This window comes from Anas acuta, chromosome 14 (genome assembly GCF_963932015.1).
Source record: "Anas acuta chromosome 14, bAnaAcu1.1, whole genome shotgun sequence".
NCBI lineage: Eukaryota > Metazoa > Chordata > Aves > Anseriformes > Anatidae > Anas > Anas acuta.
This window is the reverse complement of record NC_088992.1, coordinates 7,552,063-7,579,674: the sequence shown is the minus strand read 5'-3', so window position 1 is coordinate 7,579,674 and position 27,612 is coordinate 7,552,063. Positions and strand designations below refer to the sequence as shown.

The following is a 27,612-nucleotide window of genomic DNA, read 5'->3' as shown; positions in this document are numbered from 1 at the left end:
AAAATCTCTTTTTAACCCTCTGAGGGGTATACAATGACAACTGGAACCTACAATCAAGCCATTTTCCCCTGAACTCTTACAAAAGCTCAAACCTAATGCTCCTGCTCAGCCCAGCGTGGTTCACTGAGTTGTAAACCAGTGCTGGTGCTGTGCTGGAACCAGCTGGGTGCGCGTGTGTAGCACACAAATCTGCTTGGGAGATTAAACCGATGGGAGATTAACAGTAAAGCCATAAAGGGAAATCAGCTGCTGAACTCCTACCAAAAGCCATAGGCAGCTGGGTGATTAGTGTTTTGAAAATCCTTCTTATCAATCAGGGGCTATTCTAAGGGACGAGATGGGTTAGAAATATCTCCAATTAAAGGGAAAGCTATAGTAAGTTATTTAGGAAGAGAGTTCATACTTAGCAGAAGTTCAAAAAATGAGCTATTTTCACTATTCTTATATTACTTTTTCCTGGAAAATGGGCCCATTTTGAACAGCAGCAACACATTGTTCCTGGATCAAGCACTCGTCACATGTAATAGGAAAAGGACAGCATTACCGCTTCCACTTTACAGGTGGCACAATGGGAGGGCTCTGATGACACCTTTCCTACAGCGACAGAGAGGATTATGTCCTGGGAAGGCAGAGCCCCTGTTCCACCTGTTGAATAACACTTTTATGTATGTAGGCAGCAAGCAGAAAATATTGGCAGGAGCCACAGTGTGGTAATGCACAAGTGTGACAGGAAACCTGAATAATCGCTTATCTTGTGATATAGAAGCAACAGGGGCCCAATTCAACACAATATTCCAGCAAGTTTGGTAAACACACCAGAGACTGCTTGATAATCATTTTGCCTGTTTCCAGGAAAAAAAAAAAAAAAAGACCTTTTGAAGTTTGTGCATGTGATGTCAGTTCATTTTTCAAAGGGGCAACATGACAGCTGTGTTGGAGATAATCAAGAAACCTGGGGGCAATTAGGTTTTAATGCTGTGACAGTGGGGAAGTATATCAACCTCCTCATTACAGCCACCAGTATCTCTGCAAAATGCTGTATAATAAGACACAAGGGATATCATCATTTCTTTGCAGAACATTTTTGTGATTTTTTGTTATTGTTGTTTGAAACCATGCAAGGAATTACTTGCAGATTTGCAAATGTCAATCACAGATACAGCACCCTGTTTACAGCACAGCAAGTAAACATTATTACATTTATAATCTCCATTAGGTAGAGGAAAGGAAGTTTTGCAGACCTTGCTGTTTTCTACAAACTTAAAAACAAGTCTGACAGCAGGCAGTGCTTGCCGAGTGCTCTTTGATTTCCCTCGTACATCTATACCTGATGCAGGAACATGCGGGGTCGCTGACAGGGCCCCTGATTACCTCCCATCTGGCAAATTACTCATATTCACAAAATGCCAGGTAAGGGTGATGGAGCACTCCTGGAAAGCCAGAATATCCAAAGCACCTAGATGCCAGCTGAATTATCCACAGAAAAATTGTTCCAGAAACAGGTGCTCAACCTGGGCTCTGTTTTTCTTTTCTGCTATTTTCTTCTCTTGGTACATTGCAATTTTCCATTTGTTCACAAACATTTATGAGTGTGTCCTCTGTGGAAATTGAACATTCAAGGTCTGCTTGGAGCACCTTTTTCTCCTGATGCAGAGACTGTAGTTCAGGTTGTTACAACATCAAGAATGAAATGGACTTCACTGTGCCACAGAAATCTCACCTGTAAGTTATTGCCTGAGACTAAAAGCCCATACAATAATTGGTCATAAAAAGTATGTATTTTCATTATATTCCAGAGCAGTTCAGCAAAGCAAAGGTTTGGGGAGTTCGACCATGCCAGAGACTATTGACGTGCTGCTCAGGGGTTAGACACAGTTGAATCACTATCCATCATCTCCCTGTGTCCTGCTTCTCCACCTGCAAATGCAGCTGGTCTTACCACCCTTATGTCTTTGGTAAAAGCACTCACACTTTTCCTTCACAGTTCCAGGGAAGCTTTTTGAATCCTCAATCATTTCACATAATGGTCTTGCAGAGAGAGAAAATGGAAGGGGACATAACTCAGTGGTTGGAGATCGTGCCTAGGCAATGTCTTGAGGGACAAGGAAAGAAGAGCATCCCATTCCCTCTCTGCTCTAATCCCCCTCAATCCCACCACCCTGGCTGTATGAGTTCAAAACCAACTCTGGCAATTATACGCTGTTAAATATAAAGCAGAGCAGTATCAGCTTCAGCAGAATGTCTACAGCACCCAGCAAAGCACCAAACGCACAGCATCCCAGCCAGCACACCTCACCTCACAGCTCAGCCAGCAAGGGAGCTCTGGTGGGACACAGCACTCCAACAGCTGTCCAACTCCCACATACAGAGCCAGAGCCATCCCCAGCACTTTCCATCTCTCCCTTCCTTTTCTCCTGAAAGCTTCAGGAACCCACAGCAACACCAAGCACAAGCTCCAGCCAATGCTCCTTTACATTCAATTTGCACAGGTGTAAATCGACAACTCAAGGCAAGAGAGAATCAGCTTTCTTCAGCAGCCAAAGGTGAAGAGATGCTCTGTTTTCACTTGTACAACCTCCTTTTCTCAAAGCTCCCTGTGTGATATGAACCTGCTGCCCTTTGCCTTCCCTTCCCATGAAGGAGATTACAGATTCCCATACCACCACCTGCACTGCTGCAACACAAAGCACCAGATTTCCAACAAGAGAGAGAAGGCGAGCAAAAGAAGGAATTCGTGATGAAAGACTACCTGTTCTCAGTCTTCTTTCCTAGTTCTGCACTTAGACTTATGCACGACACAGTTTGGTTTTATATGCAGGTCACTCAGTCATTCTCACACGTACATCAGGCACTGCTGGAAAATGTGGCCATTATCCATCAAGTCCTTTGCTTTAGTCAGCTTCCAGCAAAGAGTAATAGATGCACTTGGTGTTGTCACATCGTTGTCCAAAATGTCAAGGAAAAAAGCCTTGAACATTAACAACTCCCTAAGGAAATCAGTTCTTAAAAAGATAGAATGGGGGTGGGGGGTGGTGAGTGCAAGGGATGGAGAGTAAGATGCAGAGCATCCCTTTTTATCAGGGATGAAGTATGCAAAGAAGTGCCCTTAGTAGCTGTATGCCAGCCAAGATAAAAAGCACCAATGCTGTGGTTTTACTTCCACTGAAGTTTACATTACATCTTGGATAGCAAAATGTGATCATGTTCGTTTTAATTTCCAGGATCCAGAATTTGAAATGATCTTTGCTTTTGATATCATACATTAAGAGAAGTATTAAGTTGAACAGTAAGGGTAGTCTCTTCCCAAGGCACTTCTATTAAGATTCAAATAGTGCAGTGAGGTGATAGTATCAGGCAGTGCAAATCTTTGTGGACAGTAAAGGAAAAGAAGAAAAAAATAAAAAAGAAAAGAAAATGATGAAATCAAAGATGACAAGAAGAAGTACCTAAAGTTAGGAGGAAGAGGAGGTCAGACACAGAAAATAATCAAGGTGACAGTGGTATTTTCCTGGTGCAGTCAACATCGATGATCTGCTTTTAAAAGGTTTGCTAAAGGTAAGAGAGAATGAAGAAAAGCTTCAAACCTTTTAAAGCTAGGTAAAATGCAGACATGAAAAAGATATTTCTCTGCTGAGATGCAGGGAAGAAAAGAAAAATGAAATGGGAGGGAATGAATATCTGGTCCAGAACAACCTGCTAGTAAATTTTGGCAGCTTGCTAATAACTAAAACCGACATGACCTGGGACTACAGGAAACCCTGCAGAGGAGCAGTGACCAGTGGTGGCGAGCTTCCAGTAGTGGTGCACCTTTTTGCGGTTTCAGCAGCAAATGCACAGCATCAAAACCTCAAGTGAGAAGGATAAAGTGCAATAAATTTGACAGTGCTTTGCCCACTCTATTTTCATTGAGTGCTCGTTTTACACAACTACTCATTGCAGCACAATGAATTATGTTCAAGAGAGGTGCTCATAAAAATAGGAAAATAAAGCAGAAGTTAGACAAGACTGCAGGAATCTGGCTCAGCGATGAGTAACGTCACCAGTTCAGTCATCTGCAGCAGATAAATCCTTTACTTCTCCAAACTCAAACGTATGCAGCCTAACCCACAAAAAACTCTGAAAAGGGACCTTTCAACTCATATCCAAGCTCTGTAGACCTTCAGACAGGTAAGGCATGGCCACACTCAGCACTACAACCTCCCTCCAATTCCTTAATTGGCTTTGAGTATTACTGATAAGTAATTGATATACAGGAAATGAATGTAAGGCCTCCAACGAGTCTGCTTCTGCATACAAATACAGGCAGCTGAATGTGAATCAGCAGCAAACACTGCAGCCCTTCCACTCCTATGGCATTTCCACTATGGACGTGCTTAAAATATTTCAACATAAAGTGTTTCACTTTGAATAAATGATGCCGGCATAATTTCCAATGCCATTTCAGAGAGAAAACTGCAGAGGACTGAGAGGGTCAGATAAAAACAAAGATAATGTATTATGCTAACACTATTTTGGATGAGAATATAGAGAAGAGAGAGGTTTAAGGGACAGCACAATAAGAGAGCAAGATAAAGAGAAAAGACACACAAAGGCGAGCATACAGCTCTCCACGCATTCAGCCTTTACATACAATCTTCCTATTTTTTCCCAAGCCAAAAAAAAAAAAAGTCCCAAAATTAAGATCTATGCACATCCTAAATTTGTATTTAGTGCCAACTTTGTGTCTGCATCAAATTCCTGTACACTGCAAGATGCAACACTGTAAATAGTCTCATTTTCATTATTTTATCAAATTGTGTTAACTTTCTTTCTGCAGCATTCTGAGGCTGGCAACACCGAGACGTGCAGGAAATGTAAATCACTCCCTTTTGATATGATAACCGTAGCAGTGAATTGCATCCCAGAAATCAGCTCAGGATTATAGCTGAGAACTCGCTGAAAGGCACTTAGCTGTGGCTTTGCGCCAGGAGGGTAAATTTCAGCTGGCAGGTCAGCGCAAAGCGGACTCAGGTCTTGGGAAAGAAGAACAATACATAACATACAGCTATCTCTGGCTGCCCGAACCTCAAAGCCAGCAGCCTCAGGGTCGATATATAATTAAAGGATGCCAACAGGTGTTAAAAACAAGTGTATATTTATGTATGCAAATGTATGGGAGAGCTATATAAAATATGAATAAGCACCTAGGCAAGTGACAGCCAGCAGGCTGTAGGATAAAATCTATTTGCCAGACAAATACAGATGCATACATAAACAACCACATACAAATAAAAAGAAAAAAAAAGGCATTTCCTGCATTAAATTATTTGTGGCAAAGTACATTATTATAATAATTTTAATCATGTATCATTTATTTAAATCATTTCTCAGTTTCAAAAATTTAGCAAATATTGGAATGCAAATAATCAGAAAGTGAAAAATAATTGTGTTTCCAATGTCTTATTTTCATGTGTAAATGCTCCTGCTAACAGCTTCTTGTGTTAACCCTGGGCCAGGACTCCATTGAATTAGGTAGTGCACAAACACAAAACCAAAAAGCTCTGAACCCTAAGGAATTTGCAGCTCTAACAGAACAGAGGCAGCAGATGGATATAGACAGAAATAATCAAGAAATTTTAGTTAACAAGGCAGGAGTTAGTCTGAGCAAACCAAATCCCTGATTGCCATGAGCATCGCACAGGCACAACAAAGAGGAGTTTTGATCATCGATGCCCTGCACCACACGGAGCTCTGCGCATCCTTCATCTTCGCCGCTGTGCTCCATCTGTCACCCCCCCCTGCTCCCTGGCAAATGTGTATCACTCACCCACTGCACTTCATCTCGTAGCATGAAAACTCTTTGGGCCAGGGAGTCATGTACCACCTCACCCTCCAGCACCAAGCATGGTAGGGCTTAAACTGGTCATGGAGATAGATGAAACAATTTAGGAATGAAATGGTTAATTAATGATAATGCTTATTAGTAACTGCTTCAGCAGATACTAATACATTAATCCAGTCATCAGATTTTTTTATATGCATTTTTTATTTTATATTCATTTTTTTTCCCCTCAGACACCTCCCTAAGACCAACAGCAACCAACAGAAAACGCTGCTTAGAGTCAAGGTTCATGGAGACTTCAGTCTGCACAGTTCCACGCCTACAGATCATATTACCTTCCCAGTATGATGCACTGAATTGCAAGACAAGAAGGCAGCTCCTACAAAATGGCATGTTCGATAGTAGTAGCTGCAACTTCCTTGCTCAAATGTACAATGTGACAGATTTTCCAATGCAATCCAAACTTCAGAAGTGGAAAAAAAAATAGAATGTAAATGGACCTTGCTTGCTCTTAAATCACTGTTAGCAAATTTGAATCTGTTTAAGCTGGCCGTTTAAATCAGGCCTATTTAACTTGCAAAGGTAGGTCAGGTTTTATTGATCACTCCAGTGCTTATAAATGCACTCTTAAAAGAACGAGACTAATGATAGACAAGCACACAGCTCGGTTGCTAAAGGCTCACTAGAAATATGTGTGATAATATTTACAGCCCTCGAGCTATGTTGTTGTCTGCACAATTTATATACGCACCAGAATGCAGACTGTAGGCTTGCCAATTCGTATTGGAATGATTAAAAAGCAAAACAAACAGAAAAACAAACCAACCACCAAAATCAGAGCCTTACCAGAAAGGAGGTGGGTTAGCATTTCAATTTACTAAAAGTACAGCCATGAACTTCCAGAATACTGTCACAGCACCACAAGTGCAATTCACTTCTGGGTTATTGTTCAACTGCTTTTAATGCAATATTTTGTGACTGGGTTTCCTACTCAGAGTCCTTGCTATGTCCTGAATTTCGAACTACTAACAACTGGTGGCATTATTCCAGTTGCCATAGAAATAACACAGGCTTATTGTTATTTATATTATGGCATCACCTAGAGGTGCTTTTAATTAATCAGAGCTCCTTCTTCTACACTGCTCAGAGAAGGGCCAGAGAAGAAGCATGTTTATAACACTGATGAAATTTTTAAATAAACAAATGCTGACTATTTGAAGAACCTAGATTCTAGAGGAGTGAGATGATAAATAAATAAATATGATCTTGCTGGGGGCTGTTGATCATCATAGCAGAGAAATAAGGGAATGTCTAAATAAAGATTTGCAGCACTTTCCACCCATATGGACGAGCACAGACTGAACACATTGCTAGCTCTAGATATAGCCTTACTTGATACTAGCTTTTTGCTTTGCTACCCTAGCTTTTTGTAAAGGATTTCACTTATGAACTGCCTTTCAGAGAAATAAAAAATATTATTCTGTACAAAACTAAACATGACATTTGTTTTGTTATTTTTCACACCATGCTAAAATAAAACTACATAGGGTTTTCAATTGATAGACACATAACTCCCAACTAAATACTAATTTTTATGGCCTGAGAAAGTTTCTGAATATAATATTTACAGACACTTAATCACAGAAAACAAACAACAACAGCAACAACAACAACAACGACATAAGAAAACTTACTGCAGTTAATGTACTAGAAGACAAGATTTCTGGGTTTTATTCTACTGCAGACTTGTGCAACTCAAACAAGTTCCTGAATCAACCCTTACTCAAGTTTCTTCCTCCATCTAATGAACAGGTGAGGTGCATAAATGGATCAATGCCTAGGACATACTCTGGAGCTATGCTGTCAAAATAGCTAGAAAATCCAATAATAAATAGTATAAATTCCCATCATCAACTTTAGGCAATTATCCACTGTTTATTAGCCTCCAAAGTGAAGGCTAATAAATCTGCTTATTTTAGCAGATAAAGTCAAATTACCCTGACTGAAGTTGGTAAGTGTTCAAAGATGAACAGCTACAGCCTCATTTGCTTTTTGTTATTTTTGATGAAATGTCAGCTCAAAAACTGAAAGATAGTTCCTAGTTATTTAGGCAATGTGAAACTTGGGCAGTTATTTTCCAGGAAACACGGCCTGCCTGACAGGTCTTAAATGAATAAAAGTGATATTATTACAATTATCATTAGAAGAAGATGTCCCTCATCAAAATGTGTCTGGATTTTAATTGACAAGGTCTGGGTTAATGCTGTGAAAATGCCAATGAAAGCAAAGCCTGTGGCTCAAACTAATTGTCAGCACTGAGCAACCTCAACCTCTAACCCACCACAGATTTATCACTCTGTGCACACTGTACTCATGACAAGAAACGTTTGAATTAATCATTAACAACGAGAAATTCCTCCCAGACAGAAAGCGAGCAGAGTGCAGGGCTGCCTACCCCTCTTTCCCTTGCTCCCGAGCCGAGGAGAGGTGCCTGCAAGCCTTCCTAATGAGGAACACTTTCTTGTTGTTGTTTTGCCATCTTTAAGACCATTGCAGAGGAAACTTTCAGTGCTCCTAAAATGAGGAGAGAGGCATTAATCTGAGCGAGCTGCAGTGCACATAGGGCTAAATGTCCTCCCACCTCCCTGGCCATCCTCCCTAGGCAGCTCCAGCACACCAACAGGTACAGGGGCCTCGACGGGCGAGATGACAGAGGTGCAGTTGCACAACGTGGGCTCACATAAGAGCATAAACCTCATTGCTGATACTGACAGAGTTCCTTCATCCCAGAAACACCTGCACAAATGGTTCACCTTCTGGAAAAAGGCAACCTGGTATGCAGCACGCTTGCTTTCCAACACACAGACTCACAGTGCTCACCCAAGGCACAGTGGCTGTTATTCGGGGCACCCAGCCTGCTCCTGCTGCTGATTGTTCATATGAACTCATCCGCTATGGGGGTGCCTGTCTTTAGTACCAGACTACACAGCCGAGCAACCACCACTTAGCTCCACCTTCTAACTCAGGGAGCTTACTCCCTGGTGGCAGTCATCAGTTGCAGTGCATTGGCTACACCAGCAGAGACCAACAGGCAGTGAAAATGCCAGGAGAGAAGCCAACAAAGGCTGGGACACGAGCATCAGCCCAGCACAACCTACAGCCTCCTTACTTCAGCCACAGACATGGTAACCCTTGGGAAAGTCCCTTCAGTTGGCAGTCAACATCACTTTTCACATCCGATTTCATAAATAAGTAAAAACAAAAGGTTCTGTAAGAACCTCACTGAATTCTTACCTTTACTTATTCTACACCAGAATAGTGGCACAGACCTCCAGAATACTGCTGGGCATAAGGGAGGCTGACTGCCTACCGTACATGACAAAGGCTCGAGGCCTGCTTGGTAACGGCGTGCACCTCAGCCTTGCTCTGCTCGCCTTGTGCAGCCTTTGTTCTGTATGCCTTGGCTTTCAGCTTTTCCATCTGCGTGGGTGACGGCATCATCGTGACGCAGCTTGAGCACACATCAATCCGTGAGGTTGCTCCCCAGCCCAGGACTCTGTATGACATCTGATGCAAAATGAAGAATTCCTCCCCCATGCCACGTTAAAAATGGAAAGCACGACAAAATTTAAAAGAAAGGAAGGGAGGGTTATCTCCTAAAAATTCAAGGGCCAGCTCCTGAGGTGGGGAAAAAGGCAGAGGTCTGCTAACATCCAGAGGCACTGAGCTTGACTGGCAAGATATAAATGGAGCTACTGAAACCACCTTACAGAGAAGCAAAACATAGACACATGCCGCCATCACCAACCAGCTACTGGGAGAAAACAAAAGACTGAGTTCTCTGTGGTGAAGGAATATGAAGCTACCTTGCTTAGAGGATGCCAGAGTCAGCAGGGGCTCTGTGGCCCCTTCCCAGTACCTGGAGGCAGAAGCTGCTGGTGGCATTAGCACAGGCACAAAAACCCAGTTCACTTCAACACCCCATTCCTCCCAGAGACAACTTCTTCCATTCACAACCAGCTATCCCACTTTTTTTAATTGTTGCCGTTTTCTATAGATTCACCATAAAAACTACAAACTAGAAAGCTCCCATTAAACGATGCCAAAAAGACCTCTCAATTCACAACAAACATTTGGCTGCACACATTCTCTCTTATTTTCAAATGTTTTCAGTATGTTTCAGCTTCCCTTCATTAAAGATATTCATAATTATTAACAGTGCATCTAAAGAAATTGTACAACAGTTTTGGGCTTCCAAATACAGACTCTTGGCTGAACTAAATAAATAACAAATAAAACATTTCAACAGCACTAGAAAGAGGTCTCTATTGATCAGGAGGCAGAGCTCGGGCAGAGAAACCTGGGAGCCATCCCATTGTGATTTAAGTTGGTGACTTCTACCAGGCAGGAATTTGGCCCATTACAAAATCCTACCTCTTTTCTCACAGCATCATTTTTCAGTTAACTGTCAAATTAGTCAGGAGCCACAACCATTTTTCATGATAAAAAAGTACAAAGTGGAGAATTCTGGTATCTTAACTGAAAACTTGAAGAGCCCAGATAATTTTTCTGGGCTAAAGAGACATGTTTAACACAGCAAAGTAGCTTCATCACACTTCACACCAGCTTCTGCTGTGGCTTTGCAAGTCTGTTTCCATTGCACGCTTCCAGAATCCTTTCAGACTAAGTGAAGGTTTAATTGCAGAAAGTTAAAACAAATGATAATTTCTAAGCTCCAAATGCCCCCTTTCAAAAGTTGTCAGGGCTTTCCAAATTTCTAGCTCTTTTGGGCTCTTTCATGCACTTCACAGAACTATCCAAGGAAGGGCATCTTTGGCACTTAAATAAATTGTGCTGTGTCAGTTCTGCAGTGCTCAACTAAAACCAGCAGGACCCAGCATGCAATTATGAGACCAGAACGGCTCCCAAAGTACACATGGTACTGAAGCTTCCAGCAATTATTTCTGTGATCCTTAAGACAGAGGTTGTTCAGGGAAAGAACTGCTCCTTTTGGTAATTACAGTCCCAGGGCTATGTGATGCCTGTCAGACTCTCCCTTTGTACATCACAGGCCACTTTTGTGGATCATTGTAAAATAAATGTGTCATCCTGATGGGATTTTTCCTAGTCACTCTCAAATTCAGAAAACACGACAAGCTGTAGCTCATCTGAACCCGAACGTACCCAAGTTGCCACGACAAAGAAACAAAAAATATTGCTTCCCAACTACTTACTGACATGGGACACGGGTGGCTTCCTCAGCACAGACACAAGCTGTAACCAACTGGATGTGCAACTAAGCCAGCATTTGTCCAACAAGATGTAAAAATGACTTCCTGTGTGATGTCACAGTACGGGCGGAGCAGTAAAGGCTCTCAAGCATCCTGAATCATCAGGCCCACATGTGACATTCTCCACTAAGCTTTGTTCTGGCAAAACCCCCACTGTTCGAGGAAGGAAAGACAGTATTTTCATTTCTTTTCTGAAAGGATGGATGTAAAGCTTGGAAAGCAGAGCTGCCTTAACCACATGGCAGGAGGATGGTAGTTCATAATTAATTTTCCACATCAACTGTTGGCTGCCCTCCTCTTCCTCGCTGCTAGGCTGCAAACTGCCAGTGGAGACTTATCCAAGAGCAGACATGCCACAGAGCAAAAAGCATGGTTATTATTAGCTGCACTTTATAGCATGGGCTAGCCAAAAATAAGAGGTAAGTGAGCTGGGGCACAGTGAGAGAAGTACCAGAGCAAATGCAGCCTTGTCTGAAGCTGCTTATCTAAGAAACGCAAAATGAAGGGGATAGAAAAGCAGGATGAGGAGAGACAGATAGATGGGAAGGTTGCAAGCAGATGTGGGAATGTGTTTTCAGAAGGTTTTGAGCTAGGCAATTCCAAAATGTCTGCAGCCCAAAGTTTCCACCCTAATTTGACTCTGCCCAGCCCGTGGCTGCCAAGCAGCAGCTCAGTGGTGGTACGGGGCTCTGAACTGCCGCATCTGCTGCGAGAAAGAAGCTTTACTCCATTCAGACCTTGGTTAACATTTTCCTTTCAGACTTCAAATTTCTCAAAGACCAGAGTGCAAAGTAATTACAAGGAGGTCTTTGGTCCTTACAGGAGAAAGGTCTCCAGGAGAAAATTAACCACTACTTCATCACGCTCTCTGAAGTCCAGAAGGCAGAGCTGTAAGGTGACAGCCCAGGAACAAGCCCATTTATATGACTTAGGGCAGATCCATTGACTTCACAGTATTTCAAGACTACAGGTAAAGGACTATTATATTACTGTTCTGTGATTGATATCTTAAGAATTCGATGTTAGTTTTGGAGTTTCTTATTTTCTTTCAGAAATTCAACTCAGTTCTGCTGCTGATATCAGCTTTTAATTCATTTTACACCAAGATATTTTTTATCAGAAATTGTGCTTTGATATGTGTCAGGTTGATGGATTCAATAAAAGCCCTGTCAGGAGAAGCAGAGTGAATAGGGTTGCAGAAGTGGTGTCATCAATGGAATTGATACGTTAAAAGCCAGTCTGCTGATCTTGCTACAAAACATGCAAGTATAATAGCCATTTTATTTCCTCACCCTGGCAAAACAGTTCAGATAAACACTAGAGAATATTTGCATAAATATTACTCATACGAACAAGCTCAGAGTGCTCATTAATAGATAAATATATATATATATAGAGAGAAAGTGATTCTGTATCCAGTTCTGTTTTCTTATTTGGTGTGGAAAATCCAATTGAGAAAAACAGAGTTTACTGAAAACATAACTTGAGGAATTCAAGCAGATATCCCCTCACACTCCAAGTGAATGTTTCCTTCAATAAAACAGAAAGAGAATTTCACTGATGTATTCAGACACAGCCAGTAGACTTGCACCCCTCATCAAGCCATTGGAAAAATCACATTATGGTCTTACTGACATCCACACTTAGAGACATGCAAAATCAGTGTTTGTTTCTGATTTCATAAATCAGAATAAATAGGGCTACGAAGATGGTGAAAGGCCTGGAGGGGAAGACGTACGAGGAACGGCTGAGGGCACTGGGCCTGTTCAGCCTGGAGAAGAGGAGGCTAAGGGGAGACCTCATCGCAGTCTACAACTTCCTCGTAAGGGGGTGTCGAGAGGCAGGAGACCTTTTCTCCATTAACACCAGCGACAGGACCCGCGGGAACGGAGTTAAGCTGAGGCAGGGGAAGTTTAGGCTGGACATCAGGAAGGGGTTCTTCACAGAGAGAGTGGTTGCACACTGGAACAGGCTCCCCAGGGAAGTGGTCACTGCACCGAGCCTGACTGAATTTAAGAAGAGATTGGACTGTGCACTTAGTCACATGGTCTGAACTTGGGTAGACCTGTGCGGTGTCAAGAGTTGGACTTGATGATCCTTAAGGGTCCCTTCCAACTCAGGATATTCTATGATTCTATGATGAAATGAAATTACGTAAAAAGCAAGAATAATTTGAAGAGAGAGGCAGTAATTTTTTTGACCAAATACAGGGAATGAGAAAAGCAGAGCTGCTTACTGCACTGCTATAGGTCAAGAAGGGCTTGCATATACAGCTACACCCTCTCTTTGCCTCACCTGTATCATACCATCACAGTTACAACACTGCCTCTACACTGTCCTATAATAAAATGAAATTTTGTTAATTGAGCTGATTTACAAAATATTTTGGAGCGGTTAAAATAAAAAATGTAATGTTGGAATTAAAGTTTAAAAAAAAATAAAAAATTACAGCCTAAACGAAGCAAAATATCCAAAGCAATTCATCTGAAATAGCTGAATTACACTGAGGATTTATGCCTATGTAATGAAGACAATTAATTGCTACGAGATCCATAAAACATTAAATGAATGTAGGTGGGGGTTTTTTTGTTTGTTTGTTTTTCCAATTCTACTTGCAAGATAAAATTTATCAACTATGTAATGTCTACTTAAAATTTTTCTCTTACATATTTATTGAATATGCTTTTTCAGCAGAACAAAGCATTTTACTAACCTGATTCTACTAATCTAAAAATCTAATCTTAAAGCAATTTAAGGAAAAATATTGCCCTACATTTCATCTACAGATCAGTTAAAAAAAATCCTTACACAATAAGAATACCATCATCACAAACAATGAAGTGCTGCTAAAAGGGAATCAGCTTGTCTCATGTGAGCAAACAACTTATGCTGCAAGATGAATGTGTTCAGTTAACATTATCTGGACATATTTTGCCATTTCCAGCAGAGATACAGAGCAAATGTGGATTGTGATGTCATTTGGTGTTACTGTAATTGCTTAACTAAACTAAACACATGAAAGAAGCTGGCTCAGATCAGAGCAGGAACCTCAGTCAAACAGATCCACATCCAAATCTTGTGCTTTGCCCTATAGGTTCCTCAGCAGCTCAGCCAAGGCTATCTCCATGCCTCCAGCCATGGGTATCAAACACACCCGCACAACCTCTGCAGCCCGAGGTGTGAGTCTCAGAAACCAAGAGTCAGGCTGATTCTGATGAGAAGGATGTGGGGAGTCCGTCACACTGCTGGCCTGCCCAAAGCAGGGACAGCACTGAGGTCACTGCCAACCAAACGTCCTAACCTCATAGAACTCAACTTGTCCAGGTGAATGGAACAGCCAAGGCCTGGAGATCATTACTGTCACCATTAAGGGATAGTTCCTATGAACAGGCTAATAGTTCTCTGTAACATTTCCCTGGGCCATCCTATTAATACTGCTTTTGTTGCATGAAACAATACCAGCAATGCAGCAACCAGGACACTGTAACTCCCCTGGAATTTGTTCTCCCTTCATTCCCCTGTGCTGCAACTGCACAAATGCAGACACCAACTGCCCACACCTGCAGAGGATCCCCACACATCACAGGACACCCAGTGCACCCAGTGGAACACACAGAGAAGGGGAGATACATTTGCTTTCACCTACAAATCTCAAACACAGAACTAAACAAACTGATGTGATTTCTACATTATAATAGAGTAAAATATTTCTCCATAAGAGCTGAGAAGTTCTCTTGGTTATGAAATACCTCCCTTACAGCCTTCTCCTTTAGGTATTATAATCACAAGAGCAACAGATGCTATAGTAGCAGACAGACAAACAGAACAAGTACTGCAGGGGTTTTAACAATAGAAACCTCTCCTCCCTGACACCAATGTGGTTTTCTTGAAACACCTGAACAGATTAATAATATATACTATAGGCAGAACAGACCTTTCTTGACTCTCAACATTTAAAAGGTAAGGACATAATTTAAGCTATTCCAACTTTTTTTCTACAATTACTGGAGACAGGCACGTACCTGCAGAAGCCATTTTAAGGCAGGTATGCAAAATGTTCAACACAAATCACCTCCCAGAAATGCCTGTCTTCACAGGGAGCTTAAGCAAAAATCTAGGTAAATGAATCCCAGCTGGCATCACGATCTGGGTCTACCTGTAGGAATCCAGTGCTCTGGTACAGCCTGGCAGAGGCAAGCAGACACAGGTCTCGGGTTGTGCAGCATTGCTCAGTCACTCTGGCTCATCCTCACCATGTCATAGGGGCTGTGGGATGTAAGAAGCCTCAGCTACCACCCATCTGGGCAGCAGATAGAACCACAGGTTTGGTCTCCTCACCAGGACCTTCTGATCTTCCCAATAGCTGCACTTGCAACACTGGATATACATGTGCACCATAAAATATATAGGAATTGCATTTTTCTGGCAATGTACAAGCTTTCAGGTGCCACTGGTTTCCAAGCAGCACAGCCCTTCCCCCAGAGCCCTTCCCAGCAAGTGCTGCCTGGGTGCACAAGCACTACCTGCAGGGCTGAAGCATGAAAATTTGAGCCTAAATTTCCAGAGGTAACACTACAGGTGTGATGATATCAAAAGCTGAAGAATGAAAGCATAGCCTCATGTTTTCTTAGAGACTTTTAAGTAAGTATTAACTCTCCTTTTTTTCCCCACTAACACCAAATACGGGTGTTATATTGCTGCTATAATTTTGTCAACAAACCATACTGCTGGTTCAGTCATGAAAGAGAAGTCAATACCTATGTGTTAAATAAGAAAGGATAGCATCATCTGATGCCATTCTATGAGCATCTTGGAACCAATACTTTAAATTTTATTCTTTGGAAGCAAATTTTGCCTCCACAGAAACAACTTGGCCTACAGAAAAGAAACTGCAGTATCAGAGGCTACACTGCCCTAAATGCTTCTACAGCACAGGATTTGTCTACAGTATGTTCCTTAAGTCCTGGCCTTCAATTTATTGTTAAAAGTTGGGTTACATATTTTCTTGCTATGTTTACAGGATAACAAAGGAAATGTTTTTGTGTGATATGAGAACTTCCACACATGTAAAAATTATAAAGCCACGCAACAAAGAGGGCATGTAAGCTTATGCAAGAAATTGGTATTATTACTGTCCTTGGCAAACAATGAAAATATACCAAGCGCAAAGGGGAGCACAGGGCTGTATTACAAATTGGCTACTTCAGCGTTGTTTATTATTTTCCTCTCTGACCCTCTGAACTACAGACATAAGTGAAACACAACAAGTGAGACTTTCAAAATGAGGGTGTCTATCAGCACGTATACATCATCAACAAAACACAACCATCAATGAGCACTGTGTTCAATAAAACACTTGATATAAACACGCACCCCCTTGAGCCCAAGACTTTAAAAACACTTCAGTTTTGATGAACGCTCTCCAAATTCAGAGAGAGCAAAGGTTATTTACTGAGGCAGTATGAGCATGGCACATATATAACAACAAACACAAAGGCTGCTAACTTACTATTTTCACGGTATGTAGATACCCCCCAAAAAACAGTACAAAGACAAAAGCAGGGGGGGGAATGACATACCTTACTAAACGTGAATGTTGGACTCAACTCGTTTCAGAGCAACATTGGTGTGCAGTAAGTTCCCCAGGTGACCACCAACCACAATTCCTTTCTAAGGTCCCCAGAGGGTCCAGCTCACCCTTGTCCCTGAGGAAGATGCAGTGTCCTCCAGTACGTTAGAGCCTCAGCTGCAGAAGATGCTGTTCAGAAAAAGGAGAGAGGAGAAGGTGTGGAATTAAATTCTAGGGTCAGTTGTTTGGCAGATTCGGAGCAGAGCATAAGACAACATCTGATAGGAATGAAATGTCAAGGCAGGACAAAGAGCCTGTGACAATCCATCATGCATGGCACCTTCAGAGGGCAATCTTTGAATTCAGGAACGGTGGTGCAAAGCTATTCTTGCTTTACAATACTTTAATAGCACCACTGCACCATGAAACGAATGCCAGCTTGGCTGCATTTTATTCCAGCCAGATATCATACTAAGAAAGTAAGTAATACTCTTCTCCATAGGGAATATTTTAATTCACTATGGCATTTTTCACAGAATAACAGAACTTTCATATTAAAAGCAGGGATACAGCCTCAGTCTTAATACTTTGTACTGTTAAAATGGCTCACATTCAGGAAATTCAAAGCTCCCAATCAGGCAATTAAATTAGGTCTTTTAGTCAATGGGAAGCAGCGGCTGTCAGCCCAACCCTCAGCAACATGTTCCTGAAGTTCTGTTTCCAAACCAATTGTCAGAGACAGAAAAACATCCTAAGGATTTCTGGGAGGGTGAGAGCTCAATATCACCATGTTTTCTAGCTCACCATCACTGAACACAACCACCTTGAAACAATACAATCAGCACACAAAAACCTTGGAGAAGCACTAAGAAGTTCAAACATCTGTATGTTCATTTCTGCCATGTATTAGTCACCCCTAATTCCTCTGGCACATACAGCCCTTCCAGAAGTGCCAGGGTCAGGGTGTCCTCTTCCTGCTCTGCTCCCCAAGGGAGGAAAAGCACAAGTGATGAGGAAGAGGAGGGAAGGGATTGCCCCCAGGCAGTTGGTGCTGCCTTCTCCAGGGCACAGCCACAGCTCTGAGTGACAAGTGGAAGTGCCAGGTGTTTTGTGTCCATAAACAAGGCTCAGAGATGATTTGTCTAACATCAGCTCAACACAGCAGCCATGAACATAGTCAGACTCTAATTTGCTTAGAAACACGCAAAGAGAAGGGGAAAAAAAAAAAAAAAAAAGATACGGATACATTTATTTCTCAGAGGTCTCCTACACAGGAGAAAGCCCGTGACAGCTTGAAATACCACAAAGTCCCATTACAAAAAATGTAATTTTTTTCTTCACAAAAAATCCTGAACTCAGGAACAGGTTACAGCTGGAAATCCCAGTCAGTTTGGGGGCTTACAATAGAGAATATTACACTAATCAGCGTGCAAAACTGCCCATACCTAAAGTTAGCATCATGTTACATTTTTAAAAGCATTATCAATATTTTATTAATTTATTTTACCAAAGGTATACATAGCTATCATGGTCACACAGATCAGAACAGCCAAGTGTAGTCACTTTATTTAGCACTAATTACTTCACTGGACCTTAGACAAATGGTTTATGCTATGTCTCATACATGAAGGTGTATGGAGCAGCCTTTGAGATACCTGCAACAGGAGGTGGGAAGCAGAGCCCAGCCCTGCATTTCTTGGCACACGTTTTCAAGTCTTCTGCATCTCTTGAACTCAGACATGAAGGAAAAAAAGTGGAGTTCACAGTTCCTGTCCTCTTCCAGGCTAACTGTAAAGCCTTTAGTTGCAAAAGACATATGAGAAATCAGACTGCTGACTGAAATGGTTCCCGAAAGACTTATGGGCAGTAGCACACCTGTAGGTAGCAGCAAGACCTGATTCTACTGCTTTCAAGGGCTTTCTGTCTGAGGACCACAGTTACAACTTTTTTTTTTTTTTTCATTTTTCTTCATAAAAATGTATCACAAAAATCATGAAAAAAAAACAGTTCTACATTTTGTGCATTACCTACAGCATTATCTGAGCTGAAAAGTAGAAGAACCAGTAATAGGACTAGATCATCATTGCAAACTGAGTGCAGGAGCCTGGTCTCAGGTTGGAAAAGATGTGTTTTTGAAAGCTCCTATTTAGAACAGTTTGCCAATTCTCACCTGAAGCAAATCTCTTTGGTTAGAAGTTGGCACATTGCCTTAATAAGCTGCTATGCATGCACTTAGACTTTCTGTGCTCTCTGAATTCCTGCACTGCTGGGCGGATCATAAATTACAGCACGGGCAGGAGAGTGCACTTTCAGCTCTTGGCAAAGACCAGGGGAAAAAAAAAAAAAAAAGACAAGGAAAAAAAAAAAAAGAAAAAGAATGAGAAAGCTTCCCTCACTTGTAACCACTACCATTACGGGAATGAGAGCACAGCAGCAGCAGTGAGCTGGAAAACACTGCTGCAGATTCCAGCCAAATAGTTGTCTGAGCCAGTCTGAAATTCAGGAGTAATCCTGATGTTCTGTGATGCTGGAGGTTGGGAAATAACGGGAGTTAGGGAAATGATGGGGAAAAATAACTTCGGTCACAATGAAATGCAGTGACTGTGCACTGATTCCATCTCTCCAATACAAGCATTTTTTACAGACACCCCTCACCCCCGCGGTACAACTTAACTAAATAAAAACTGTGGCCAGGGCTCCTGTGAGCAGTAAAGTGAAGGAGTGGAGTTAACGATCGTGGTGGAAAGCTGGTACAGTTCACAGCAAACTCAGTAGCTACAGACTGGTATTCACTAGGACAAGGTTGCACCTGCATTCACGGAGAACTCGTCCATCCCATGCGTGTCTGCTGCTTTTCCCCTCCTCTGAGTAAGCTCAGATAATCTGAAAATTCCAGGAAAGTGCCAAGTTTTGGGTTCACTAGAGATCTGTAAAATCAGTGTCCAACAAAAGGACATTAAGCAGGGCTAAAGTTAAAAAACAAAACCTACACTGAGGATGTTACCCTATTTCAGGTCTCCTTCCCACTCTCTGGGTTAAGGACTCAATTTTTTTTCTTTTCTGAGAGAGGAATGATCACTGATGAGCTGTGGCACCACTTAAACACCAGTAGGTACGCACAAATCAGAGAAATTGTTTCCATCAGTTTAATTTAGTTGCTACATCTGGACCTTGGAGTTAATCACTGGCAGAATAGAAATTTCAGTCTTATAAAAGTTTATCAGAAGTCAGTTGTGGTTTTTAATTTGTGACTCGATGAATTGATACTGATGTGGATGTTGCAGTCTTCATGACCACCGAGCATCACTATTGCTAAAACAGCACCAGATAAAATGAAATAGTGTGTAGTATATATATATATATATATATAAATAAATAAAAATCAGATTAATCAAAAAGAACTTTCTCTTTTCCATCTCAGTATCACACAATTTTAAGGCCCAATGAAGTTTTCTTGCCAATCTAAAAGGCTTCCAACTGATGACAAATGCTTCTGAACAGTAAATTTAAAGTGCATGGAAACCATAGAACAGGAAGCCAGGAACCAGAGAACACAGCACACAGCTCCTGAGCTGTTCCTTGGATCTCTGACTTTGGGCAGCTCTAGCAACCAACCATCCTGATAGCCACAGGCTGAGCCCAGAGTGATGGATGGAGATTGAGGCAGACACCGGCATCCCTGCTGACAAATGTTCGTTCCAGTCTGCAGCTCCCGTAGCTTGCAGGAACTTTGTTTCAAAGGTAAAATGTGAAAGATTCTAATCCAAAATGTATTTTATGCATTTATACACATAAATGTCTGTAAAGGTAGCTGTTGATGGGTGGTTCACAGGAGATACAGGAAATTTGGCATTACTTCAATCTGAAATCAAATCAAATCTGAACACACAGAAATGCCCCTTGTACTAGAAGTCCCACATTTCCATTTGCTTTTTGTTCTAAAATTTAGTACCACCCCCATTCTCCTTCAATCAGATGTGTGGAGGTAGCTACTGACAAACTACAAATTACTTTTGTTATACCACCAATTCAGAGTTTTACATTCTGTTTCAGGAACCCTAAATTAAATATTCTGGTACATTCCTAAATTAACATAGTTAAATGCATCGAATCAGTCTTCAAGCTACAAAAGCAGGCATATAAACGTTCTCATTAATCAGAAAGGCAGACAAGACAGTTTTCCAGTAAAAAGACAGTATTTCCCTTAGAGGAACTTCAGTCCTTTACTGATAAAAAGCATGAATTATACAAAATCACCATACACTTTAGATGTAACAAATCAGCTCAAATATTAAATTTGAAGACGCCACTTCTACCTTGAAATGTTCCCTGACCACGAATCGATGATGGACGGGAGACTATCTCAAAGGAAGCCTTGCTATACCTTTGTCCTGCTCTTATATTCTTCTTTAGACGTCCGCTATTGATCACTGTCAAGACGAGGACAGGAGCCGGCTGGACCTTTATCTGACCCAGCACAGTCATCCTTGTGTTTGGGCGTCATACAGCTCAAGGTACAGGCCTTGTGGCCAGACGTGACTATATTAGTGAGAATTTGCAGCTTTTTATAGGGCAAAAAAGCAGTATCTGAAAGCTGAACATATTTGCAAACAAATCTTACAGTATAGTAGATATTCAAATTAGTATCAGTTTGTCTCATCAAAAATTAATTGCAACCTACCTAACTGCAATTGAAGAAATTAGTTGGGCTTGGGAAAGATTAAATATTTAAGGAGTGTGATGACTTAAAAATAATTGAAACCGTATCTCCTTGCTTAAATATTAAAGTTCTTTTGGCTTTTACTTGTAGTGTGGACATTAGGAAATCAAAACTCTGTGCATGTGTACAGCCATGCAGACACGTGCAACAGTCAGGCATATGCAGCACGAGCACATGCACTCTTGTAAATACCCTCCTTCCCTAGAGCTACACCTGGGCAAACACACAAAACTAATACAGGGGAGCTGGTAGAGCCAGAAAAAAAGGTTGTGAAACAGGCAGGGAAAAAACACATTTTTATTGCTAAATATTTAACAAGGTCAGTATCTTCTGTAAGTGCAAGAAAAAGATCCCACAGCAGACTTAGAACACAGCAGGGGATTACAACAATTCATTAGCAGATATATCTTCTAATTACAGCCTTGGACATTAGCCCCCGTACAGCCAAGTAACAGCTGCTGCATTTTGCCCTGTCTTCAGGATCAAGCTCACTGTTTCCTAGAGAGCTTCAGGACAATATGGCTTAAAATGCTCCCAACACATTCAGTGGCTTCAGCTGAGAGGAAGGGTATTTGACTATCTCAAAGGATGCCCATGACTCCTCATAGCTCAAAGCTAAGGGAGGCTGGCTTCTATGTTTTATAGGATTTGTTTCTCTGCTCTTGCCACATCAAGGAAGTTGTAGGATCAACATCTCATCCTGTCAGCTCCATCTCTGGTAAAGATCTTACATTAATTTAGTGTAGAGGTGACACTGGTGAATAAGAGAATAAAATGAGACTTTGAATCCTTCTTTCCGGAAGGCTAATGGTAAAAAATTGGTAGCAATGCAACTATGGCACCTTTCCAACTCTAACACTTAGAGCATTGCCCACGACCGTGTCCCCAGACATACTTTGTCATTCATGATGGCTCAGTACAAAATATAAATAAAACAGAAGTTGCCAGCAATACTGGCACTCAGCTCCTTTGAGTTGTTTTTTTTTTTTTTCCTTCCCTGCCAACAAAACAAATAGTGAAATAGCAGAACTGTAATTCGGGTGATAACACCCATGATTTAGAAATTTAGTGGAGTCTGGTGGTGTGATGGGCTTCCTCAAGAAGATAACTCAATGAAAAAGAGTGTAGGTAGTAACAAGATGGAGAATACATTGAGTGAAATTAATATAATTATATGCTGTGTTTTTATTTTGTTTGGTTTTGTCATCTAACTGAAAAATAAAGGTATCCAGGGAAAGAAGAAATAAGTATTAATGCGATGAGGTACAAAAGTAAAACGCTAAAATCTGCACAAGTCTTGCTGCTACTGCTGCATAAGAGTAAATAATTATTGAAAATGAAATCCAGATACACAGTGGAAATATTTCCCTTTTGAAATAAAATGTGCATCTTGAAGAAAAAATCTGCTTACAAAGGCTGCTACTCATGTTTGAAAGCATTAAGTTACAAGCTACTGTCTAACTGTCTAGCTGCTAGCACTGCATTACACCATTAAGGTTTTTTATTTTATTATTATTATTACTTTTACTACTACTCCTACAGTCTGGTTACAGTATAAAATAATATCTCTTGGGCTACCAATGCTGGAAAGTGCTTACATTCACATCTGTCCTTGTACTGCTGCTCTCCTGTGAGATTGTTTCTTCTGTCAGTTCAATGAAAAGTAAGGACAAAGTTCCAGCAATGCGTATGTCCTTATCAAATGACTGCACGTTCTTGGGGGAGTGGGGCAATGCTTAACTGATTTTCTGGATTTAGGACAGAATGAGTACCAAACAGTTTGCACATATTCTTCAAAATATTTCAATAATGAAATGAAGCCAGTTCTGCCAACAAGGGCCGACAGGTTTCTCTCAGAGGCACTGTGTGGTACAGCCTTTGCCAATACAGCAGTATCTAACTGGATTTCCTCTTACTCAAGCTTAAAATGGGAGTGTAACTAGCAAGCAAACATGTCATAGTCTTGGTATCACATTTAAACCAATAGCCTTACTTTCATGTGTGATGTAAGTGGCTCCATCAGGTCCATTCAGAGCAAATGAGAAGCATGTTTCTCCAGCTGAACTGCACTATGCCAGCATTATTTACTTATTTATTTATTTCCAGCTTGCTAAAAGGCTTCCTTTCCAAATTTAGTATGGCAGAGTCCTTAATTCACTGACAAAGTGAAGCCAGTGCCTTTCTTTTCCCTTATCTCCTCTTTCCTCATGCCTGGGACAGACTGCGTGCCACCGCGGGGCAGATATCTCCTCTTCTGCCACCTCTCCTCCCAGGGCTCACAAGCAACCAGGATGAGGGCTTCACTCTGCATCCAGAGGGCTGCAGAGGTGGGATGTGCTGTGACAGCCCCAACTGTCCCAAGGGAAATGTTTGTCAATATATGCCAAAAGGTAAAACAAATTATGTCAACAAGGGAAAAGATGTTATTTTTGGATCCATTCCAAAATAAACTTGCACTGCACCAAGTTAGTGTACAGAGACTCTGCTGGGGCATTTGCAGTAGTCTGTAATAGAGCTGCACGCCAGGATGAGGAATGCTGTTTATTACTAGAAGATTCAAATACCCTTGGATCTCTTTACCACAGCTGATAGCATATAAGTGGATCATATTACAGGATCAGGGCATTACGGCATAAGCTTTTTATAAACATACTGTACTTCTCTTTCTCTGTAGCAAAAGTATTAGCTTGACCACTATGAACTTTAATCTCATTTCAACTCAGTGTATTTTCATTTTGCCACCCAAAACTGGTGGCTGACTTCTTTGTATCTCCTTCAGACATGCTTTCACTTTTATTTATTTATTCTTCCCAGGACTCTCTTTATAAAGTGCAGATGAAATTTCCCAACAGTCCTGGCACTGTCCTCACTCTGCTCTCACTGGAATTGTGAGATTTATTACTCGCCTGCATTAGGACTGGTCATAAGAAGTCACTGTTTTGCTGTCCTAATCTGTCATGCTGAAGAGACCTCTGATTTGTATTACTGCCATTTTTCCTCTCTCTTTTTTTTTTTAATTGTTGGAGAATGAATAAGTAAATGCATATCTCCAGCTCCTGTTAAATGTCATTGCTAAGCAAGCCTTTCGTCCTTTGCTAAAGTTGCTTATCTCTGAAGTTATTTATTTAACTGTAACTTTATTGTTTATCTCTGTGGAACATATTGGGATAAGCTGGTATGTCAAATGTTTGAGAAAATATAAATATATTGGATTCTGTGGCACCTAGAGGACACACAGCTGTCAGTCAGTTGTCAGCCTGGAATCTGAGCAGGGATTTCCATTATAAATTCAGATTATTCTTCTCACTTTTCGATTTTAAAATCCACACAGAGCATCAAACTCTGATGCTTTTGCTGAGAGTCCACAGTGTGATTCTCCTTTGACGCATTCAGCCAAGTTTAGTTATGTTAGTAAAAACAATAGTTTTTAACCACTTTTCCAACTTTGAAAAGTTTTGTTTGATAAATTAATTGTACACAATGTGCTCTCACTCCGAAAGTCACACCCCTCGTTTCTGGTTTTACACTGCTACAACCTTAGGGAAAAGTAAGAGTCAACCAAGTTCATAAATGACACAAAAAGGCAGCCTTATTTACTGCACAGATCTGACATGTTAGCCTGCAAAGTATATCAAATTCACTGACACTTGAAAAACACCATACTAACTCCTGAAATGTAGCTTATCCAAGGTGGATCATATATTTGAAGAAAAATAACCTCAACTCGAGCTGGAAACCAGCATAAAAGCCTGCTAAACCTCTAGAGCTCTTAAGTGCTTTAATTTCAGCAACTAGTACAAAAAGGACAGAGCCAGGAGGATACTGAAGAGGGCACGCAGAGGTCTGCTGGAGCATCAGGGAGGAGGAAAGGGTGCCTGCAGGGGCTGACAAGGACCAGGAGAGCTGGGTGAGTGCTCCAGAGAGGCAAGGAGAGGCCAGAGCAGACCTGGGGCTGCAGGAGGATGTCAGAGTTTTCTAGGTGAAGTGTAGAGAGTTTGAAGAAAGCTGATACAAGTTTAAAAGGACCATAAAGAAACAGGAGTGCTTGCTAGCTCCAGAACTGGACCTTCTGGTGTACAGACACCAATACAATTGCAAACTAGGACTTCCTCAATGCCCTCTCCCTTTTCCAAGCACACACACTGCTTTAGTTTACAGCTTCACAAGCAGGCCACCTATCCTTACATGCTGAACTAAAGGAAAGCTTCAGTAATGAGTGCAAAGTGCTGAGCAATCCAGTATTGGCACTGGAGGCATCCCCGCCTCCAACATGAGAAAAATCTTCAGAGCTCACCCATGTAAATACCTCCCGCTGTCTGCTCCCGGAGGCAGGTTAGATGGACTTCTCCAGCAAGTCTCCAAAAGAACCAAAATACTCCCATTCATCCATAAAATAAGGCAGCGTCACACTGCTTCAAGTTGGTAGAAGCTGCTTTCCTCGGCACACTGCAAGGCTTAATGAACGAAGCACAAATACAGCATCCAGCAGACCGCACGGCTGAGCCAGCCTGAACAGCAAGTACCTGACCTGCCTTCAATCTCATTAGGCTCTCGGTAGTCTTAGAGCAATCTTTCTTTTTGTGCTGAAAACCAAAGCAGCTAGAAGTAGACTATCAGATGCAACCTTGCTACAAAATATGCTGAATTCTCCTCAGACACAGCTCAAGACTGCTGACTCTGAAGTAGTTGATTAGCAGACCCCAGCCAGAAATATGTTACAGGGTCCGGGTAAAGCCTGACATCAGATGAAAAGACCCATTAGCCACCATAGAAAGAATACAATGCACCTGAACCCCTCTGCATCTAGGCATTAACAAGGAATAATTACAAAATACAGCTGACAATTATTCAGCACAGTGCAGCGTTTCAAACAGAAATCTGCCTTATCACTGATTGCCTGCTATAGATGCACACTTACACCGAGTTAATTGTGCTTGCAGGATAACTGTCTGTGCCATCAGGCGCTTATATTCCCAAACTCGTATACCCAGCAAGTGACTGTGTTCATTTAAACTCTCTTTGGAAATATGATCCTGTAGATATCAGGCAAGAGAATTTAGTGTGCTTTGCCTTTTTTTTTTTTTTTTTTTAAAGTCCTTCTAAAACCCAAAATAACATTGTCAAAACTGCACTGCAGTTCTGCATGTATAAATCAATTAGCAGAAATTCAGCTCAAGGATAAATTTTTTCAGTCCACTCACCCTTAAACAATTGGATACAGCAAAAAAAGCCTACAGCTATCTATCTGCATAGCACCGCAAACAGTTTGAACAACACTAAAACGACGTTCATTGACCTGAATTTATCTCTGGTGTAACTTCGCCGACTTCAGTAGGCTTTTGCCAGTGATAAATTTGCCCCCTGGGTTATGGGACATAAAATGACTATGAAATCACAGCTTTTAGAAATGTCAATGAACAGGTTTGGATGTGGGCAAGCCTGTGCATTAAGAAACTCTTATTACAAATCTGCAAACTTTTGGCAGTTTGCGAAATGTTGCTCTCAGAAACATTTTGAAGAGCTATAAATAGACTTCTCAGCCCATGATAAATTGCAATCTGTGGAGCCTGCAAGATTAGAAATGTCTATAGCTCTGCTGCTTCAGTGGGGGCTTTCAGGCCTTGTTTGACTCAAGACATATTTTCAAACTTCAAGTTTTTCTGTGAGGATGCATGCATGTGGTTACACATGCATGTGCTCTAGAGTCACTTCTCCTGGATATTTCCTGTTTCCACCCAAAAAAAGTACTTTAAAGTCAAGAACTGGCACCATTCACAGAAATAGAATTGTTCTGCACTTCAATATTAAAAAAAAAAAAAAAAGAGAGAGAGAGAGAGAGACAATGGCCTGAGTTCATACAGTCTGATGTTCCAGAATCTTGAAAGCTTTCATGAGCTATATGGCTTCAGACATGCCCTAACCACCCCTCAAATGCATCTTCGGAAATCACGATGCGACCTCCTGAGCCCACCTGAAGTTACAGCCTCATGCTTTGTTCTTCTGTAGCAGCTGCTGAAAGGGCTGGATTTCAGCAGCTCTGACTTGCATCCCAATTAGAAATGCTAGTAGTTACATGTTCCTATTAACCCATCTGTTCTCCCCAAGAACAGCATTACTGCTTTGGTTGCTCGCTAAGTTTGAGGAATGGCACAGGAGGATGGCACATGCACATCACAGAAAGTAAGAAGCAATACAAAGCGGGGTGGGGGAA

At 41.4% G+C, this 27,612-nt stretch overlaps 1 protein-coding gene across 10 annotated transcripts in view; it reads right to left on the bottom strand.

The window, feature by feature from the left end:
- Positions 1–27,612, bottom strand: part of SGCD (sarcoglycan delta) — a 365,120-nt gene that overhangs the window by 216,150 nt on the left and 121,358 nt on the right. For 5 of the 10 annotated variants that reach the window (XM_068698499.1, XM_068698500.1, XM_068698505.1 and 2 more), the window contains exon 2: positions 16,692–16,870. The exons of 2 other annotated variants lie outside the window; for them this stretch is intronic. The gene's annotated coding sequence lies outside the window, so the exon portion shown is untranslated. Of the gene's footprint in view, positions 1–16,691; positions 16,871–18,336; positions 18,462–27,612 lie in introns of those variants that run through there. 3 more of the 10 variants (XM_068698507.1, XM_068698508.1, XM_068698503.1) reach the window with 2 other exon arrangements.